The sequence below is a fragment of the Temnothorax americanus genome, unplaced genomic scaffold (genome assembly GCF_048541705.1).
Source record: "Temnothorax americanus isolate GAGA-0224 unplaced genomic scaffold, ASM4854170v1 Scaffold29, whole genome shotgun sequence".
Classification (NCBI taxonomy): Eukaryota; Metazoa; Arthropoda; class Insecta; order Hymenoptera; family Formicidae; genus Temnothorax; species Temnothorax americanus.
The window spans coordinates 268,021-283,235 of NW_027509432.1; the positions used below are offsets into that span (position 1 = coordinate 268,021).

Consider the following 15,215-nt stretch of genomic DNA (forward strand, 5'->3'; position numbering starts at 1 on the left):
TTGATGAAATAGGTAGTCCGTTTAATAGAACTTTTTTCATAGCGAATTTTTATGGTTATCGGAATAATGCTGTTATCGAGGGATGCCAGCCATTATAACGGTACATCAGCACAAAAGACGTAGTCTATGTAATTGACCCGTATATAGATAACAGATGCGGTATGCGACGTGGGATCGCGAACGCGTTTCGCTATCGAGAATATTGCTGCGTATTGCTGTGTAATCGCGGTCGCGATTGCAATGGACACGGAGAGATAACCGTAGTTTATGAAAAGGAAATATCAACGTCACGCACAGAGTGACAGTATAGCATACCAATCCCTTGCTTTACACGCCATTCGCGTGTTTACACTGCAGTTGTTAATCGCTGCAATCAAAATCCAATCATGTCCAAATCCCAGTTTCTTCGTTATAATTCTTATTATTCTTTCATAATAAGAATGCTGTTCCGGAAGTTTATTATAAAAAAATTTCAAGATAATAATCTTTGCAATTGTGGTTTACAATATTTTAGATCCTGCTGTATACGATATACTTTTTTGTTTTGTATAAGAAACAAAAAGTAAAAAGAAGCATGCAGACAGATTATGCTTTCGTTGTCCGTTCTACTTAATAGTCGTGGCTCATCGTCTCCGTGAGCGACCGAGAAGTCGCTAATGAATCTATAAAAGTAATATTACCTCGATTTCTCTAACAATACGGTAAAACTATAAGCAGTTTAATCAGAATTATTATATTATTCGCAACAATGTGGTGTGTGTGTGTGTGTGTGTGTGTGTGTGTGTGTGTGTGTGTGTGTGTGTGTGTGTGTGTGTGTGTGTGTGTGTGTGTGTGTGTGTGTGTGTGTGTGGTAACCGGTTAATATTATATATATATATATCTCATATCATCCGATCAAAATAAATTAAAAGCTAAAGATTATAAATTAGTTGATTACTATAATACGTTCGTTTGTGGTGATTTATTTTTTTAGCGAAGAGAAAAGAAGAGTAACTGGGATTATTAACCATTTGCAAAGAAATTTATTAACAATTTTACGATACAAGTGATATTAATTTTTAATTGAAACAATGGATAATCTTTTCCTATATCCATAGTTGGCTCTACTTGCAATTATTGTATGTTAAGCAATATTTTACAAGTTTTGTAAAAAGACATTGTGCTAATAAAGAATGTTTTAACCACGTTTTAAAAGAATTCATCTGTCATTCCATATTAAATCTCAAGGTTACAGCGAGAGCATGAGCGATATATAACGATCATCGCGACAGGACAGGGATAACATGAGCAAACCCAATACCGATTTCAAGGCTGTTCGCGGCTCGTTAACTCCGCCGATCGTTTTTGTTGGATTAAACGCATCGCTGCACCAATACTCCCATGCAGTTCCAATATCGACAGCGATCGCTTCAGACTGTCTAATTATTGGACGAACGGCATCGATATAAAGATGCGATCGAATCTTTTGCTCTCGCAAGTAACATCTCGCACCTGTATGTGACCACCTAAGTAACAAATTATATACGTCAAGTTTTTGACGAGCGTGAGACGTTCCGGCCGAATGAATTAGTGGATCGTCAGTGAATCTTATAATTCTGTCTTTTTGTCGGTCATTTCATCGAGAACGAATAAACGTTGTTTTCTTTCTATTGACATAGCCATCATTTGCCATGTTTGACTCTGAGACAGAAGAGATGATTTTTTATGCACATGGAACAAAAAGTCTATAGTTGATCTTCCCGCAAAAGACGGTAGATGCGACGGCAAATTGGAACAGATATATATGTATACTTGTAGAGATTTTTAATAAAAATAAAATAAAATAAATTATATATAATTTTATTTTATATATGTATATTATAAAATAAAAAAGAAATTAATGGTTCTTCAATTAAACAATAACTTTGTGTATGTGGCGAAGCGAAAGATTAACTACTGTAAATAGGAAGTTTTAAGGAAAATTCTGTATGAACCTATCCCAAGAGAAATCTCAGAGTTGGCGCTGTCGCTTGAAAGAGGACGTTCGCTCGGAGTCTCATAATTCAAAAAAAGCGTGCAGTGTCACGGTGTCAATTGTAATCCCGCTGGCTGTGGGAGATGAATTAAAAGAAGGAAGCAGAGACAGAGCTGGTCGTTAAGTCCGCGATGAAGGCATGTATTACGACTTTAATTAAAATCGAGTTAACTAGTATGTTGCTCGTTTAAGTGGCACAACATGGATTATACGAACAATGTTTAAGCGCCGATAATATATAATATATTCGCAAATATCTGTTCGTGACGCTTGAGTTGTTGCGATTGTTGCGAATATGTAATTACTGCGGTTGACCAGCGTTCTAACAGATTAACGTCTTGATTTATGTTCTAGCGAATATCAAACAATTAGCGCCGACTGTTCAATGACTCGTAGCTCCCGGCGGAACGATTCTTAGCATCAGGGTCGTTCGACGACACGCATCGTGAAACCACTATATGCTTCTCTTCTTTAATATTAACGTAAAGGGAATATTTCTCGTACCCCTACATCTCTATCCATTTGGTTAGGTAACTTTTTAACGATGGATATTTCAGCGATTTATATATATGTCCATCGTTAAAAAGTTACATAATATTAACAATTAAAAGAACGTTGCAAAATTACGCTTTGAAAATGCAAATGAAACGATATAAGATTCAAGAAATTTAATGTCCAGAATATATACAAAACGAACTTATAATGAATACTCGATTTTAAATTTGATTTAGAAGAAATCAAAGAATTTATATTCGAACACATGAAAGTTGTTGGCGGCTTAGATACTTGATACATGCGAAAGCCGATCGAGATTCGCGAATGAATGATCATACATATGCTTAGAAAACTCTTATTTCGTTCTGCGATATTAACTACATACAATTTATATGGCATGGCATGGTTTATACATATTGAAAGGCGAACTTTAACGGATTGGATTTTATCGTTCGTAATCCTTAAAAAATTTTACTGTTTCACACATTTTATTAGAACAATTTACCAGTAATGAACAATTCTGATTTCTCGAGCAATAGACCTCGACTATAGGAGTATCTAATATAAAAGTGTTTGTGATATGGCTAAAATAGAATTTTTATAGATTTTTAAAACTTTCGTGATTTTATTAATAATAGCACTTACCATATATGCCTGCTTTTACATTCTTGGTTGTAATAATTTCCAATTGGGTTGTCATATGTGCCAACCCAATCGCGATTTGTGTTACCACAATTATTTAATAATATTTTTATTTTACAGTTATATCGCGCGCGCGCACATGCCCTCTTTACTATTAACGAGTATAAAAAGAATAAGCGCTCGCGATGTTCGACGAAAAGTTACGCGGCCGACACGTTAATAGGAAGAGCAGGCCAAAACGGGTGGTCTTGATGATGGAAGGGTTAATCGAAGCAAGGAGCTGTTTCGCGATACACGAGTACCATGAATACTTGGTGTGTTTTTTATTTGCCCGCCTCAAACATGTCGGCGGAAAGCATTAATTAGCTGTGCATAACCGACTCGTACAAGTGCATATGACGCACAAGTACAAGGATTTCATCGCCTCGGTATCGTTTTCTAGCACTTAATCTCGATGTTTATGTTTACGCACTCACTTAATTAGCGAATAGTAAGTGTGTAGTAGGTTAAGTAATTGTAATAAATCAATCTTCAATTTAAACAGATCTATAAAACATTTCTGCGAACGGCGAAAGAGAAATTTCTATGAAAAAAATACGTAGCAGGCACATTTAAAATGTTCCACTTTTTCGAATTTCCGAAAGTCATAAATGCAATTTATATGCAATGTTAAGACAAAACATTTGTATTATGAGCACCTGTCGATTAGTAGAGATAGATGGCTGGAGGTAGAGAGAGGAGAGGAGAGGAGAGAGATTTGTACACAATACATTCTTAGAATGTTTCGACTGGGCCGGCTGGATTACACGCGTCTTCGTAACGGTGTTTCTCGTTCGGGCCGGTGTGCGCGCGCGCGATAGATCCCACGCTATAATAATTCCCTCACGGCACCGTTTCAGGACGCTTTAATGTGACAGCGTTGTCTCTTTTTTAGTTTTTCTTTCAACGTCGACCTCAACGTCAACCACTGTCAGTTACACATGTGTGCAAGATCATGCACTAATATGAGAAATTATATTTATGATTACGCGCGTTATAGCTAAACATTAGCTACTTATTTATTTTTCAAGCGAGCAAGTCAATAAATATCTTTGCATATAACTATTAATATAAGCTAGTACAAGAAATATAAATTTAATTTTTATCTTAGAGCAATATTTAGCGATATCTATGTTATATAGGTATTATTCATTTGGTGATAGTTAAATGCATTGTTATTGTTTTTGATCCGCACCAATTTCTCACGGTATCGTTCTCAGATGCACTAACTTAATACATCAGCCTCGCGCCAGCTCTTTCTTTTCAGCATCATCAACGGTAGGTACCTTCTTCTTTCTTAGCGCGAACGCGCATACGACGATTTGTCTTTGCGCGTACGTGCATCGCAATATCAAATCGATCGTCGCGTCGTTTATGGTATTCGAGCGACGACACGCGACAGGACTCTACCTCACGTCGACCGTTTTAGAATTCCAGGCGATTCCTTCCCAGAGTGCGGCAGTCGTGATTTCATTCTTCCATTCGGACGGACAACATCCGCAATTTATTTAAAATTATCCTCGATCCGCGTGAACGCGAAGATATCGCTCGTAAAATTCTCTCATTGTCTGAGCGCTGCACCGGCGCCGTATCATTTTTGGGGGATTTTTGATTTAGTACCATTAAATCTTACAGTAGCGGAAATGGCAAACTTTGACACTGTAAACTGTACGACTATAAAAAGGTATGCAATATTACACTATTATATTCTCATTGTCAAACATATGTATAAAATCATGAAAAATTAAGATTATAAAAGTTCATACATTAAATTAAATTCACATAAACTCATAAATCGAGTACTTTTATAAGACCATAATTTTTGATCGATCGCGATCTTCGTATTCGATATTTGTTAAACGTTAAACGTGATATGGAATGATGATCAAAGCGAAATGTGCGTAAGAGTGTGTGTTAATTGCAGATTCATGTTCGAAAAGAACTTGGCGAAACATTCATCGCTGCGAACAGGGTCAAGATAGCGTTACCAGGTTCGGCTCTTCTTCTTCTGGCCGTTTAATACTCGACAACCGTACAGCGATAAGCTTTATAAATTCTCCGGAACACGATCGTGCACTGCGTACCGACAAACGTGCCGCTTAGTGCCGGAGGTAATGACTAGTATTAATAAGTAATATACGGTAAATGTGACTGTCAAATTTCCAACCTAATATATGTACTATTTACACGATACTTCCGTACGACATGATATTATCGCGGAAGTAATTCTTTATAGGAAATCGCGTTATCTCTTTAATAAACTTTCTTTTTTCTACCCATCAAACGGCATATTGAACGCATAGATATTCTTGTTATCACCCATTTATTTGTTCTAAAAAAAATAATTGTGTTAAATATAAACGAATATATAATAGAAGTATATATTATTAAAAAGAACATTAGTAAACATTATTAAAAAGAATTCAGCATTCTTATTCCGGCTGGTTATTTTATATGACAGCATATAGAAATTTTCCAGGGACTTGCAGAATGTTTCCGAATGTCCAGAAGCGTCAGATTTTATGCTAAACGTTTATATACTGTACAGGGAGCTTTCCAGCAAGCGACACCAGTCGACAGTCGACACAAACATCGTTCCATCTTTCTTTCATGGCATCTATATGATGTATAAAATCATCACTTTCCTTTTTTAGGTTTGATTTGATTGTATCGTAGAACACGATGGAGACTGGGGTACAATTCACCTGGATAAACTACATTATAAGAAGCGTCGTCACGCTGATGTTGCAACAATCTTACATACACATATATGTACGTTCATTTCGTATAGATAATGTATCCTGCGTATATATATATATATATATATATATATATATATATATATATATATTAATACATCGCGTCTCTCGTTAAAACAGAATAAAGGAAAGTATCACGGTATCGATTTGATGAAAAAATAGATTGCATCATTAATTCATTTCTAATATGATTCGATTATGCTTCGTACCGTTATACCTACACCTCATCTACAGTTCATCCATATAAAATTACACACGTACGATACAATACAGAAATCTCGTATCGATCGTAGCCGTGCTCGCGCGCACGGCACAATTAAAGTTATTACGAAATATAAACGCGATAATTAACCGCGCATTGATCATTGATCGGCCAGTGACACTATAGATACGTTGAAATTTACCGTTTCGCTCGAGCGCGTCATAACCCATTCGGATATTATTTCGGATTTAATTGCAGCCCTTTCCTCGCTGCTGTGAGCGCTGTGTGCGTTGTGCGTTGTACATACGTGCTCGGGAATTTATTACTCGGCAAATCGAAAAGGATGCGGGAGCGAAACGAGCCTGCCGATGCGGCGCGGCGCGGCGCGGCGCAGCGCGCGGAGCTGGGATTCGGTCCACGAGTCGTAACCGCGCGCGTAATTGACTTTACGATCCATTCACGGCGATCGAGATCGGTTATGTTAAAATTAACGGTTAATGCGACTCAATGATCGTCGTTGCGACGGAAACGACTGGGGACAATTATCGCGTGCGGAATGTCTGCTCGATGAGAAATAGCGCGTGTAGGAGAACGCGTACCTACGCGCACGCGTGTGCACACGCGATGCGATTATGGATAAATACAGGGTAAGAACTGTGGTTGTTGGCAGCTGTATAGTTATCGACACCTCGGCGATAAACGCACTTCCACGAGCACTTTCTATATCGTAAACGTAAATATAAAAGGAAGCGATTTAATTATTTCTTCGAATGACACAACGACATTGTTAAGCATTTTTTATTTGTTATAAATAAAAATCAGGCAAATCTTCCTAATTTCCGACCTACGTTATTATTGCTTTATCGATGACCACTTGTAAATAAATCTTTCTGTCTCTCTTTCGCTCTGGTATGTTGCTGATGGATGACTTTTGCCGATTATATCTCATAATATATCACGGTTGCGAGGGATAGTTGCATCTTCTCATCGATAGGGAATTAATTAAAATTACAATTGCGCGGGTCAGTTAGGATTTCGCAGTTATTTGCATTGCATCCGACATGATGTATCTTATAGCTCATACATTATACCAAATTTAATTTATCGATAGAAATTCTTCAAAACTTGCGATTTCGATCTTACGAGTAATTATGTAAAATTGTGTTGCATGCGCTGTATTACAATTTTTTCGATGTTTACAATTTTCTATTAGGTTTCCATATTTATTTGGCCTTTTGATAGCATTATTATAAATATTACAATATAGAATGTGTGTGTGTGTGTGTGTGTTAAGCTTATTATATGATGATATCTCTTAATTAGTGATCTAAAAGATTCTTGACAATAAACACTGGACTCAAATCCAAAATACAGAACCCCACACATTGTTTTAATAATATATAATGGCATTAAAAAAAAAATCCTAATGGAAAATAGATAAAAATCTTTTACTATAGCACATTAAAAAATTATTACATCATGTTTAATAAGTAAAGTCTGTTCTAATCAATATGGGAAAACGTATAATTAATACTATATTTTATGTTACCCTTACGAAAGATTATATTATTGATTCTCTAACTCTAGTTATAAGAGAATCATAATTCTTATAAAACGAGTCTTTTTGAATTAAGCATTCGTAAATGAGTGATGGTTGTCGATATTGTCGGGGAAATATAAACAATCGTTATTCCCACGGTACGTACCGGTGTCTCAACGTATAAATAGATAAAGTCGTGACACGGTAATGTTAATTCGCCAAGGAATTACATTGGCAAACGAATGCAAAGTTATGTCGGGCGCGATTCCAAGTCGTATGCGGCGAAGTTGAATGCCCCGACGTCGTCGATGGATGGATTAGTGCGGCCCGTACTAACGTAATCGTATGCCTGGTGAATATTTCATGAAGCGCGGAAAAAAGAGATGACACCTGTTCGAAAACCGTTAGCGTACTCCTTTTGCTCGCCAACGATGGGCGGAGAGGGCAAACGGACGTTCGGCGACTTATTTCGATGCAAATTTCGAAAAGAACGCCCGCCGTGCGAACCGTGAATTTGGCGAGGCTGGTATGCACATAAATGCAGTCCATTCCAAAAATAAAAATCTTGGCCTGCATACCTAACATTGATGCTGTGGTTTCAAAAGATTGTTGTACTAATCCTTCCATTTTTTTTTTATCTTCGATGATATACGCTTTAATCTTTTATCTATAATTTGCAATACGTAAGCATGTGACAAAGTCAAATTATGTATGCCACATGAAATATTTCATATGTAGATCCCTCAAAATGATAAATCAGATCGTACGCGTGCAATCCGCTACTAATTTGTTTCGGAACGACATTATTCTTAAACACGAATATATAGCGAATAGCATGCAAAAATATCTGACACAATTTCGAATGGTGCCGTGTATATACACGCAATCAAGTGATTCACGGAAATTCTGTCTCACACAAATCGTATCCGTGATACACGCGTATATGCATGCCAGCTTATTCGGATCCGGTTCACGTATACTCGCGCGCCGGTAGTGTATATCTCGGTAGTGTTCGATCACAGGGCGAATTCGCACAATAGCATATTAGACGCGTTCGCAAAACAAGTCACACAAATCCATTGATTTCGCGATAGGAGGTGACATCTAATTTGTTCGTAATTTAGGAGAAATCGTGACTTAAATGTTACTTCATAGAAGTATATTATAGAAGGAAATGATTAAATTAATGTGCTATCTCATCCTATTCGTAAAAAAAATTGATTCGTTGCGAATCTAATCTTCTTTAATTGTTGATTCTCATCATGAAAGGTGCAGAGATCTATGTGTACAACCAACTGGACCTATTTTCCTCTACATCGAGAAAGTAAGGGTTGACCGACATTAATGGTGAAACGACGCGACGGCGACAGACACGAGGGCAACAACGGCGGTAGCTGAAGAAGCAGTAACGGCAATGCGTTTGGCGGACCGCTAACCGGAATGCGTGCGCTAACTCTTGGCCGTCTGGAGGCTTGGGGCTTGGGGCTTCGCAAAGAGCGGTTGGTTGATCAGTTTGACTCCAAAGAGGCTGGAGAGGGATAAAGACCGATGAAAGTAGAGGCAGCGAAGAAGAGAGAGAGAGAGAGAGAGAGAGAGAGAGAGAGAGAGAGAGAAAGAGAGAGAGAGAAAGAAAGGGAAAAAGAAAGGAGCGTAGAAAGGAGAATGAAGTCGATGATCCGCTGGAACGAAGTCTTTATCTATATGTGCAAGAGAAAGAAGCAATGAAGAGAAAAGCGGCCAACGAAAGAGTGAGGTAAAGATGAACGAACATAAGGAGAGATGAAGTAAAAGAGAGATAAATTAAAAAAAGATAAAAGATGTGCGCGCGCGCGCGCGCGCGTGTGTGTGTGAGAAAGAGAGAGAGAGAGAGAGAGAGAGAGAGAGAGAGAGAGAGAGAGAGAGAGAGAGGAGCGGTTTAAAAGCACGTGGGGATCTCAGGCACATTGCGTCCGGACCAGCGCGGCGGCACGAAAATTTAGTGAGGCCTCCTTGCCCCCCTGTCGACCGACCACATTCTCTCCCCTCTCAATTTCCTCATCCAAGAACCTTATCCGCCCGGTTGTTTCGGCGCGGTCATTCTATTCGCACGCGTTTACATCGGTAAGCAGATCACGCAAGTGTGGATCGCAGATAATTCGTTTCTCCGATGCCTGCTCGTTTATATCAAAAGGAATACACTTTATGATATTAAAGCTACTTGCACATTCGATACAAATTAGCAGCATTAATCCCGATTAATTTTTAGATAGCTGGAAGGCATTGTAATGTTTTTCGTACGCTAATCAGACTCGATTAACATTCATGCATTGAAAGACCGCGTCTATATCACGTGAAAAACAATATCTATACTGTGCATCGTTTAATGACGTTTTATATCAAATAATTATATAATATTCGTGTGATGCATTATAAATTTATTTCAGGGACTAATTATTATTATTATCTCTCATTAACGTCATTTTTTTAATTTTATACTTAATCTAAGAAAATATAACAATACGCACGTAAAGACAATTTCTATCAAATATTCTACAGAAACATATCGTAAAAAGAACCCGATAGATCAAGTATAGTAATAATAACAGAAAGTTCGCAATAGTTGCAAGACTCACCTTGCAACTGTGGAGTGTGCGCGTAATCGCCACGTGTTAGCTGGAGCTCAATAGCTCCTCGTGCAGCATCCCGGCAGAGAGTTTTCTTATTCTCTTTTTATTTCGCTTTCGTCTTAATCCGGAAACTTTACTAGTCGGAGGTAGTATTTGTTTAAATATTGTTTCTTTTGCTGCGTCAATATCGATTGTTAAGATGCTATGTCGCCGGATGTATGTCGTTCACCGACGTGTACACTACTAATGGCGAGATCCCTCGCAGACCTCGTTGAATAAATCGCTTGGCGCACTTAACACAATTCACCGGCGCCGTGACCTCCTTGCTAGCGTTTACCTTGGCGCGGTCCTGGTCGCGGTCATCGTGCGACTGCAACTTACCGGTCGTGGACGCGTAACGTGTCTGTGTCTTATCGCGGAAATGTGTCTTAACACGGATGTTGAGGCTCTCGGTATTCTTTTAGTTTCTTCAAGTAGCTAGAAAACACTAGCGATCTTTTTCTTTATAAACTACTTTGCTTTTTCGTGCGAATAAAAATGGAACCGCGATTTGCAGTAGAGATATAACTGGGATAGATATTGATGTTTCCACACCCGATTCTTGTTTCTTGATTTCTTCCCTACGCGCGTTACCACACCAGGGAGCTCGCGTTTCCGTTCGCGACGAAGATGTTCCGCCGACTGATAACCTACCGTCTACTTACCTCCGTCGAGCGCCCCTAACCCGCCCAACTCCCTGGCGCGACAGGTGCTCCGCAGGAGTGGGAATAAGAGGATGGTCTCGCGCGGAGGGGACAGGGATAGTACGTACCTGTAGCGGCGGATGTAGCGACGGCAGAGGCAGCGAGGCAGCGACGGCGGCGGCAGCGACGGTGATGGTAGTGGCGACGGTGGCAGTATCGCGAGAGAAAGAGAAAGAGAAAGAGAAAGAAAGAGAGAGAGAAAGAAAGGAGAAAGAGAGAGCGAAAAAGCGACGTTCAAGACAGAGAAAGAGGAAGAACTGGACAACGGTGGCGGCAACGGCAAGTGGTAGCAGCGATAGCGATGACGATGGCGGTGGTGGAGCCGGACAGCCGAGCAGACCGAGCAGAAGAGGGCAACGACATTGCTCCGACGCGTCTTTCGCGAGCTTCGACACATTTACCGAAAACTACGCCACTGCCATCGACGCCACTGTCGTTTCGTCGACATTCTTCGGATCCCTTCAAAATCGATCAATCGCAGCTCCGTTCTGGAGAATCTTCCTCGCTCAACGGCCGGCGTGCCTTCGCGAATGTGTGATATTAGATCACGTGTGAGTGCATGTCAGAGACACGACGGAAAGATCCTGTTGCCTTATAATCCTTTACAAATTTTAGTGAGCTTGCGTCCTAGATTCAAGAAAAAACTTCCTTCAACACATTGTATCACGTTTCAACTTTGAAGCTCATGTTGCTCCGCACACAAGCACAGATGTCCTGATAACCGTTCAACCATCATCCACCACCCATCAAAGATTCGTTAGAATTTTCACGAATTCATGTTGCTTCTTGCTGATCAATTGTAGTTTATCGCGATCGGCATCAAGTATATCCTCGAAAATTAGATAAAGAGCAGTTAAAATTTATCGAATCGAAACTATTATTAACGTTAGTTGACCAACTAATGTTATTTTTTATCGTTGGTCTCTCCGAATTCGGATTATTTTATAAGCCAATTGTCCACTTCCACTTCTCACTTTTTTTTCTCACGTTTATCATAATTTCATCTTTCTCACATCTTCATCCTTTCTTTTTTATCTTTTTCCATCCTTTTCTTTATTTGGTTTTTTTTAAACTATTCTTTCCTTTTTCTTCTCAATTACACATTAGATATAATCACGCATTACAACATTATTAGCTAACTCAGCTTGGTCAGCTTGGTCAGCTTGTTGCTATTCGCGATAAGTGTCTTGACAACTAAAGAGAAAAGGAACAGTTTCCGTTTTCATGATCGCGCTAAAAACTCGTGGTGCGGTCCCTTGCCAGTTCGCGCGTTCTAAGAAGAATCGGGATCGCGGGATCGTCCACATAAGCGCGCGCTCGTCTCGCGTCGCGCGAGAGGCAGGGCAGAACGCGACGATTGATTCGATTTGATCTGAGGCGAGGCCACAGACGGATCGAGAAGTGACGAGGAAACGAAATACGAGTTGAAGCGTTGCTGCACTTAACTGCCCTAAAAGGTAGTACTTCTCTCTTTGCTACCCAGTCTTTGCTACCTAGTCTTTGCTACCGTCATTTCTGAGAGTAGAATGCTCTATGGCGAGATGCTGCGGACGTTTCTCGCATGCAAGTTTCCAGAAGAATTCGAGTCCAGTTTTAAACATAACTTGTTTATCGTGGCATAATGTTTTTCGCGAATTTTCTGCTGTTTATGCGAACGTGCTTGGTAAATAGTGTAATTAAAAAAAAGATATATTTAGAAAATAGAACGTGCATATACGATAGAGCGAGCGTATATGTATAATCATTTGAGGGCCGATTCTCCGATTAACTTGTTTCTACGGGGGACAATTGGAAAGAGATGAAGAGTGAGTTTGATCGGAGAATCAAGTTAATCGGAGACTGATTATCTTAACTATCCATCGTTTTAAATAGTAATGAAAGGAATGACGAGACCAAAAAAGAGCATCGACGCTGTTTCATCTTTGGCTTTCTTTCGGTGATCTTATTGATACCTCCAAACCTTCAGATGCGCTAGTAGCCACAGAACTCGCGTCCGGGCGCACGTGATACGCATTTTCGAGCGCACGCCACGAAACAGGGTCGCCAGCCATTGTCTTGTCCTCTTGTATCGGCGAATGTTCTTAACGCTGTCAGGTGCATATCAATGATCACGGCTAATTGAAAAGCAACCTATTTTGTCAGAGGCGATGTAGATAATTAATGCTGCGCGATGTGCTGTATGTTAATTGTGCAGTGTGTAGTTTAATAAGAATAATCAGTGTCATTCCTATGATTTGGAATAGAAACGTTTTAAATTTAGAATCAAATTAAAAATCTCGCTTCTTCTTGTTCCAAATTATTTTACGTTTGGAGGTAGAATAAATTCAATATTCTCGATGGTGTTACAATTATTGCCTGATCAATGCTACAGTTTAACAATCACATAATCTTTGAGTCTCTTGAAAATAACTTTTTAAATGCTTCTATTAATTTGAAAGAAGTAATATGTGTAATTATTAGTTTAAATTTATTATAGATTTAAGCGCGATTTTACAGTGAGGCATTCGACAAGGAAGAAATTGGTGGCGAGGCTTGCTGAGATCTCGGTTGAATTTCAGGTGCATACAGATACTTATTTGCTTGATACCTTTGCCCTGGGGGTCGCGCGAGTACCTCTGAACTTTAAGCGAGATTCAGTGGCGTCTCTCTACCACAGACCTCGTGCTAACTTACGGCTACGTGCTCCCCATGCGACCGTACTCTTCGTTTTCAGGTCAAAAGTTCGAAAGTGGTGCATATGCCGTAGATACTACCGGCTGACGTGAGCCGCGTTGTGCATCGAGTTCATGAAGAACCAGACAAATCGCGCGATTAGCAATAGCACTTACCCAAGTGTTGGCTGGAGCAAATGTACAGCGGACGCTATATAAATGTTTATTTAAAAAATGTTTATTCCTCACTTTGGGCACATTAATATTGTTGAAAGCAAGTATTAAATATTATATGTCATATAAATGGTAAATGATTTGATACTTTAGCAATTTTGCGACCTTTAGAATAAATCAAAATTTTAAGATGTCTAAAGAATCAATATCTCGCGAAAAACTGTTGACCTTTTCGCGCAATAGCTCGCAAAAAGTCGGTAAAATATGTTACAAATACATCCCTCACGCGAGAGTATCAATGCCATCATACTCATGATGGCAATCCATTCAAACCATTCCGGACATTAATGCGTTAGCACGCGAGTTGTATTTCACTTCAGACACTCGGCTTTTCAGCTAGTTTCTAGGCGGACTGATAGAATGGTGATACGCATCATATCGCGCATACGGATATTGCGATTATTGGTGCAGATCAACGAGGTTCCGCGGAGAGAAGTGAAGACAAATAGAAAGCGATAGAAAGATAGATAGATACAGAGAGAGAGAGAGAAGAAAAAATATCGAAATTATTTCAGAAGATTTCATAACGAAATGCATAGCGTCAAGGTCGCATTGTCACGTATTTTATATGAATGGAAGATAAGAATTATCGCAAAAATTAAAACAGTGACTGTGAGGCTTACATCAGAGAGCACAATTTTTTTTCTCGTCTTATAGGAATTCACAAGTCTTTCAATTTTGTATGTGCAGGTAGTTTGTGTTAATTTTGAAGATATATGTTTTTTAAATTGTGTGATTTATATAATGGTTATAATCTTATCAATCAAAATTAAGTTTTAAAAACAGCTACAAATTAAGATACATTATCGCAATTGGTATTGTGGTTCGTATGTCGAATAAAATGCCAATGGTAAATCGAACGCGGTCCTATATATACATATATTACGACAATGATCTTGCATTAGAATTTGTAATTATCTGCTTTTCTGCTTTCACGTAAATGAGCATTCTCTAACATTAGCAATATCGCATGTAATTAATGGTGTTCTAATATTTATATGTATATGTTTAACATACACTTGTAGTAATTGCCGTTGATACTTATTAAAGTTTATGAGCAAGTTTTTACTGTGCGTAAAAATGAAAACAATTTCACAATTATTAACAGACGGTGAAAGAACGCGTGACACATTTAAAAACTTATTTGAAATATTCGCTGTATTCTCACAATTTTTTTTTCAAATTATTCTTTTAATTTGCATAGAAAAATATCACTGAAAACAAGTACAACATATTATTACCGATCCCCTATGAGTAAACACAGTCAAGAAATAAATGTCAATTATATTA

General features: G+C 38.8%; 1 protein-coding gene across 4 annotated transcripts in view; it reads right to left on the bottom strand.

Annotated features, from left to right (window-relative positions):
* The window catches only part of M (zona pellucida domain-containing protein miniature), a 267,575-nt gene that overhangs the window by 10,645 nt on the left and 241,715 nt on the right, over positions 1–15,215 (bottom strand). The window contains exon 1 of one of the 4 annotated variants that reach the window (XM_077410717.1): positions 10,304–10,983. The exons of the other annotated variants lie outside the window; for them this stretch is intronic. The gene's annotated coding sequence lies outside the window, so the exon portion shown is untranslated. Of the gene's footprint in view, positions 1–10,303; positions 10,984–15,215 lie in introns of those variants that run through there. 4 annotated transcript variants of the gene reach the window in all.